Genomic DNA, 8122 nt, shown 5'->3' with positions numbered 1-8122 from the left:
GCTAATTGGAGGATCCGAATTTCTACAATGCTATGGTCATTTTCCAAATTGAGACAGTATTAATAATTGTCCAATGTCCATGGTTCTATGCTGGATGATAGCTCCTTCTTCCAGTTTTATTGAGGTATAATTGGCATATAATAAGCTGCATAAATTTAAAGTATACCATTTGATACACTTTGACATACGTATACATCCATAAAACCATCACCAAAAATCAAGATAGTAATGATATCCATCATCCCAAAAGTTTCCTTCAGTCATATGGTAGGAGTATGTTTAATTTTTTAAAAAACTCCCCATTTTTCCAAAATGGTTATATCATTTTGCATTCCCACCAACAGTATATGAGACTTCCAATTACTTCATATAGTCACCACCCACATTTGGTTGGTCAGCCTTGTTAATTTTAGCATTCTAATAACCATGCTAGTAGATTCTCACTGTAGTTTTATCTTGCCTTTCCCTAATGCCTAATGATATCCAACACATTTTTTATAAATAGACTTTATTTTTTTAGAGAAGTTTTAGATTTACAGCAAAATTGAGTGTAAAATACAGAAACCTCCCATATAATCCCTGATTCAACACAAGCACAACCTCCCCAAGTATCAACTTCCCACACCAGAGTGCCACGTTTGTTATAATTGACGAACCTACATTCACACATCATTATCACCCAAGGTTTGTAGTTTATACTATAGTATGGCTTGATACACAAATGCGTATTTTGACAAATGTATGATAACATGTATCCATCATCATAGTAACACCCAGAATACTTTCACTGCCTTAAAAACCCATCCATCCTTCCCTTCTCCTCCCCAACCACAGCAACCACTGATCTTTTCTCTGTCTCTATAGTTTCACCTTTTCCAGAATGTCATATACATGGAATTATACAATCTGCAGCCTATGAGAGATTGACTTCTGTCACTTAGCAATATGCATTTAAAATCCCTTCATGTCTTTTAATGGCTTGATAGCCAATTTCTGTTAGTGCTAAACAATTTCCCAAGTCTGGATATACCAAGTTTATCCATTCACCTGCTGAAGGGCATCTTGGTTGCTTATAAGTTTGGACAATTATGAATAAAGCTGTTATCAACACCTGTGTGCAGATTTTTGTGAGGACGTAAGTTTTCAACTCATTTCAATATATACACTAAGGAATGTGATTGCCAGATTATACGGTAAGAGCATGAGTTATTTTGTAGGAAACTAAAGGCAGCCAAACTGTCTTCTAAAGTGGCTGTACCATTTTTGCATTCCCACCAGCAACAAATGGGAGTTCCTGTTGTTTCACATTCTTGCCAACATTTGATGTCAGTGTTTTGAATTTTTGTATTCTAATAATGCAGAGATATCTAATTGTTGTTTTAATTTGCATTTCCCTGATGATACATGATGTGGAGCATGTTTTCACGTGCTTATCAGCCATTTGTACGTCTTTTGGTGTTAAGTGTTAAGGTCTTTGGCCCATTTTTAAATGTTTTTTTATTGTTGAATTTTTAAGTTTTTTGTGTATCTTTAGATAACGGTCTGCTTTGATATGAATGTTTGTGTAGTCCCCAAATTCATATTGTGGAATCCTAATCTCTAATGACTGTATTGGGAGTGGGGGTTTGGTGAGGTGATTAAGTCATGAAAGTGGAACCCTCACAATTAAGATCAGTGCTCTAACGAAAGTGGCCTCACAGAGCTCCTGAGCCTCCTTCCTCCACCCCACAAAGTTCCACCCAACCATGCTGGCACCTTTCTTGGACTTCCCAGGCTCCAGAACCATGAGAAATAAATGTTTATGAGTCACTGAATTTATGGTATTTTAGCAAACTAAATGCTAAAATAGTCCTTTATCAGGTACGTCTTTTATAAATATTTTCTAGTTTGTGCCTTGTCTCCTCATTCTCTTGACCACTGTTTACATCATAGATTATGTTCAAATCTTTAGTCTATTTCTTTTAATTGCATTTTTTTTTATTGTTGAATTTGAGAGTTCTTTATATATACTCTGGATATAAGTCCTTTATCTGAGATAATGGTTTGCAAATATTTTCTCCCAGTCTTTATCTTTCAATAATGTCTTTTAAAGAGCCAAAGTTTTTCATTTTGATGAAGCACAATTTATCAATTTGCTCCTTTATGGATTGTGCTTTTGATATTGCGTATAAGAAATCTTTGCCTAACCCAATTAGGCATAAGATCTCCTCCTATTTCCTTTTAGAAGTTTATAGTGTCAGGTTTTGTGTCATTTTTAATTTTTGTATGTGGTGTAAAGTATGGGTCCAAGTTCTTTTTTGTTATTTTGCATACGGTTGTCCAGTTGTTCCAACATCATTTCTTTAGAAGGCTATCCTTTTTTCATTAAATTGTCTTTGTGCCTTTATCAAAAACCTGTTGTCCACATATGTGGGGGCTTATTTCTGATCTGCTGTGTTTTATTGCTCTATTTGAACAAAATGTTGTTTTTATTGGAGTTAGCTTCATAATAATTCTTGAAATCGGGTAGCGTTAGGCCTCCAACTTAGTTCTTTTTTTTTTTTTTTTAAGATTTTATTTATTCATTCATGAGAGACACAGAGAGAGAGGCAGAGACACAGGCAGAGGGAGAAGCAGGCTCCATGCAGGGAGCCCAACGTGGGACTCAGTCCCGAGTCTCCAGGATCAGGCAGGCCCTGGGCCAAAGGCAGGCACCAAACCGCTGAGCCACCCGAGCTGCCCAATGTCTTTGTTTTTGGTTTCAGAGTCATACTGGCCTCATTGCATGAGTTGGAAGATTCCCTCCTCTTCAATGACTTTAAGTAGAATTACTTAAATTAGTATTTAATTTAGTATAAATTAAATTATAAATTAGTTAAGTATAATTTAGTATAAATATAAATTATAAATTAGTATAAAATTAAGTATTTCTTCTGTAGACATTTAGTAGTATTGTCCTTCCTTAAACTTAAAAGTGAAGGTAGTTGGACCTGGAGTTTTCTTTGTTGAAGGTTTATAACTTTAATTCCATTCCTTTAATAGATAAAGGGTTATTCAGCTTATCTATTTTTATTTTAGTGAGCTTTGTTAATGTGTCTTTAGTGCATTTTCCCACTTCATCTAAGTTGTTGAATTCATTGGCTTAAAGATGTTTGTGATATTTCCTTTTTTATCCCTTTAATAGGTATGGATACAATCTTCTAGTGATGTCACTTCTCTCATTCCTGATACTGGTAATTTGTGTCTTCTCTGTTTCTTAATCAGTTTGGCTAGAGGCTTGTCAATTTTACGGATCTCAAAGAACTAGATCTTTATTTTTGGAGACTCACTGTCAAATTGAGTCTGTTGTGCTAAAATCCTACTCTACTAGGGCAGTACATATACTGAAAGGACTTGAATGAAAAAAAGAACCACTGATTTCTGGATGTAAAGTCATTTTAATATTACGACTTTCTTTTAGATACCAGCCATTTCCTTATCCCTTACTTATGTCAGTACTTTAGTACTGATAAGATATAACTGAGCAGAATCTCCAGAGGCCAGATTAAATGCTTGAGGATATGACCCAAGTGAAGGCTAATAAAGGGAGGTGAGGCAGGCAGCTAGCATTGAGGAGGGAGAGACTCTTGAGACAATAAGGAAAATAGATGGAGGCTGAAGACATGGTGAATCAGAGAAAGTGTAATAAAACTATGTCAGAAATCTTGGGATATTAAACTAGCTACTTGTGATAAAAGAATACAAATTCTAACAATAAGAAATGAAGGTCACATAAAGTGTAATCTGAAAACAATTACCCAAAGTCATTACAGTAAAAATTTCTAATTTAATAGCATCAGTGTTTCAAAAAGGTATTTGAGAAATCTTCAGATGTTAGAGGAAAAAGGGTACATAAATTGGCTTAGGTAAATTGTGAAAAACAGTGTTTCTATTTATACTCCCCACTTAAAAATAATATATTGGGCTTATTATTTCTATATTAGCAGGAAGATCTTAAAATTTCTGGTCAAAGGAACCACAAAAAGGTCATGACATACCTCAGTAGGAAAAAAGCAGCAATCTCATTGCTTTCACCAGACTGAAAAAAAAAAAAAAACAAAAAAAACAAAACACTGACCTCATGAAACTTGAGTTCTAGTATCTATACTAGCTAACCACTAGTGACCTTGGGTTTGCATGTTCTCTATACTTTTATTTAGACATTTTGGGGTTTTTGATGTTCAAAACACATTTTAAATGCACACTTTTATTATCATATATATATTATACACACACACACAAAAACCATCACCACAACCAAATTACTGAACACATCCATAACTGCCAAAAGTTTATTTGGGCTCCTTTGTAATCTTTCCCTCTTACCCTATCCCCTACACACTCCTCACCAAGTTTCCAGAAAACCACTTGATTTGCTTTCTGTCTCTAGATTGTAATGTATTTTCTAGAATTTTATATAAATGGAATCATAAAGTATGTGTTTGAGATTCATCTGTTTTGTTACCTGTATCATCAATTTGTTTTCATTTCTCTTGGCTAAGAATCAGTGGGTAGAATGACTGGGTCATAAGTTTTAATTTTTTAAGAAATTGCCAATATATTTCCAAAGTAGTTGTACCATTTTGTATTTCCGCCAACACTTTCATGAAGGATAATTTGGCAATACGTATTGAGATTAAAAATGCACATATACCTTTTTAAAAGATCTTATTATTTATTTATTCATGAGAGTCAAAGAGAGAGAGGCAAAGACACAGGCAGAGGGAGAAGCAGGCTCCATGCAGGGAGCCTGATGTGGGACTCAATCCTAGGACCCCAGGATCACACCCTGGGCCAAAGGCAGACGCCAAACTGCTGAGCCACCCAGGGATCCCCAAAAATGCATATATACTTTGATGCAGTAATTCCACTTCTAGGAATTTATCCTATAGGTATTCTCACGTATGTGAAAGGGCATATGTATAAGGCTATTAGTTGCAGCACTGTTTATAATAAAAATGAGAACTAACCACAATGTCCATCATTATAGGCCTAGATAAACAAATTGTGGTACATTGGTATAGTAGAATACTACGTAGCTGTAAAAATAATCAGGAAGCATAGATGTTTTCAGAAGGATAACTGGTAACATTGGTTGCCTCCGAGAAAGGGAAAGTAAGGCACGGAGGTGGGAGATGGTCATGTAGCCTTGTGTCCTTTCTGTTTTGAACCATATAGATGTATTACCCACTCAAAAAAATAGATTTAAAACCATTTAAATGTCTCAAATTGAGATTAATCATTAAAAGCAGAATTTCAGAATCTAAACTTTCTTTATAGGTAAGAAAACTGACACTTAGAAAAGTCAAATGACTTGCCATGTTCAAATAGTTAGCCAAGTTATAAAAAGAGTGCTTATAAAATCTTATTAAGGAGAATCCCAGACCCATAAGTTTTCTAATAGTCATTTAAAATGATGATGTCTTTGTTAAAAATGCAACCATTATTCTCAGGGAACAGAAGCTTCTTAGGACAGTAATGTAATGAAACAAATACTGGACTTGGGAACCAGAAGAAATGGGCTGGCATCCTAATTCTACTTATTATTCCCTTGACCATTTGGAACTTATGTGTCAAAATAAAATAGCAATGCTTTTCTCATAGGGTTGAGATAATATGTGTGGACCTTGAGTCAATGATAGTGGTATTCAGTTCCATCAGTTATCTTCACCTTACACTGCAGTAGTTCATTAGATTTTTTTTCCTAATTATGAAATATGTCAAATATAGTAAAGGATTGAGAATAATATAAACAAGTTATCAAATCTTAGTATTTTGTAATATTTGCTTTACATTTTTTTTTTGGAGGAGGGAATAAATGCCCCAGTATACCCTCCCCTGTTCCTTTCCTGAATTTGGGTGTTCATCATTCACACTCAGGTTTTTATACTTATGGCTGCATAAACAAAGCCAGTGTATTGTTTTGCATCTTGAAATTTTGTAGAGATGTATGTATTGTTTGGCACCTTTTTTTTTTTCACTCATTTGTGTTTGAAATTTTTTCATGTTGATACATTAAGCTCTAGTCCACCCATTTTAACTGCTCTGTAGTATTGCAATTAGTTAGCCATAATTTATTCTTCTCTTCATGGGCATTTAAAATGTTTGATCAGCACAAACCATGCTGCAAAGAATAATCTTTTTTTTTTTTTTTTAATTTTATATACTTATTCATGAGAGACACAGAGAGGCAGACATGAGAGGCAGAGACATACAGAAGCAGGCTCCATGCAGGGAGCCTGATGTGGGACTCTATCCCGGGACTCGATCCCGGGACTCCAGGATCACACCCTGGGCTGAAGGCAGGCGCTAAACCGCTGAGCCACCAAGGGATCCCCTGCAAAGAATAATCTAATACAGATCTCTTTCAGCATATACAAGATTTTCTCTAGGGTATATGGAACTGTTGGGTCAAAGGGGTGTTCCCTATCATCTTTACTAGATATTGCTAATTCCAAAATAGACCTATTAATTTACACTTGCACGCAGTACATGGGAGTTCCCATTTCTTTACTTACTTTCTAATGCTTGGGTTGCTAGACATTAGCAGATCTGTGTGACCTCATTAATCAGTAAGGAAATGCAAATTAAAAGCACAATGAAATACCACTACACACCTATTAAAATGGTTAAAAAAGAAAAGCTCAACTGAATGTATGTAGTGCTGACAAGGATGTAGTGCAACCGGATTGATTCTTGCATATAGCTGCTGGGAATGGAAAATCGTACAGTATTTAATCCAGCAATCTTATTCCTGGTGTTTACCCTGGAAAATATATGTCCACACAAAAGCCTTTATGTGTCTATTTATAGTGGCTTTATTCAAATTAAAATGCCTTAGTTTTTAATTTCAATGGGAGTTAGAGATTTAGGTTTTTTTTTTACTTTTATTTATTTATTTTTTGTTACTTGTCTTTTTTTTTCTTTATTTTTTATTGGTGTTCAATTTACTAACATACAGAATAACCCCCAGTGCCTGTCACCCATTCACTCCCACCCCCCATCCTCCTCCCCTTCTACCACCCCTAGTTCGTTTCCCAGAGTTAGCAGTCTTTACGTTCTGTCTCCCTTTCTGATATTTCCCACACATTTCTTCTCCCTTCCCTTATATTCCCTTTCACTATTATTTATATTCCCCAAATGAATGAGAACATATAATGTTTGTCCTTCTCCGACTGCCTTACTTCACTCAGCATAATACCCTCCAGTTCCATCCACGTTGAAGCAAATGGTGGGTATTTGTCATTTCTAATAGCTGAGTAATATTCCATTGTATACATAAACCACATCTTCTTTATCCATTCATCTTTCGTTGGACACCGAGGCTCCTTCCACAGTTTGGCTATCGTGGCCATTGCTGCTATAAACATCGGGGTGCAGGTGTCCCGATGTATCTTTGGGGTAAATCCCCAACAGTGCAATTGCTGGGTTGTAGGGCAGGTACATTTTTAACTGTTTGAGGAACCTCCACACGGTTTTCCAGAGTGGCTGCACCAGTTCACATTCCCACCAAAAGTGTAAGAGGGTTCCCTTTTCTCTGCATCCTCTCCAACATTTGTTGTTTCCTGCCTTGTTAATTTGCCCCATTCTCGCTGGTGTGAGGTGGTATCTCATTGTGGTTTTGATTTGTATTTCCCTGATAGCAAGTGATGCAGAGCATTTTCTCATATGCATGTTGGCCATGTCTATGTCTTCCTCTGTGAGATTTCTCTTCATGTCTTTTGCCCATTTCATGATTGGATTGTTTGTTTCTTTGCTGTTGAGTTTAGTAAGTTCTTTATAGATCTTGGAAACTAGCCCTTTATCTGATATGTCATTTGCAAATATCTTCTCCCATTCTGTAGGTTGTCTTTGAGTTTTGTTGACTGTATCCTTTGCTGTGCAAAAGCTTCTTATCTTGATGAAGTCCCAATAGTTCATTTTTGCTTTTGTTTCTTTTGCCTTCGTGGATGTATCTTGCAAGAAGTTACTGTGGCCGAGTTCAAAAAGGGTGTTGCCTGTGTTCTTCTCTAGGATTTTGATGGAATCTTGTCTCACATTTAGATCTTTCATCCATTTTGAGTTTATCTTTGTGTATGGTGAAAGAGAGTGGTCTAGTTTCATT

This window comes from Canis lupus, chromosome 8, assembly GCF_011100685.1.
Source record: "Canis lupus familiaris isolate Mischka breed German Shepherd chromosome 8, alternate assembly UU_Cfam_GSD_1.0, whole genome shotgun sequence".
In the NCBI taxonomy this organism is placed as follows: Eukaryota; Metazoa; Chordata; class Mammalia; order Carnivora; family Canidae; genus Canis; species Canis lupus.
Note: the sequence above shows the minus strand (reverse complement) of the source record.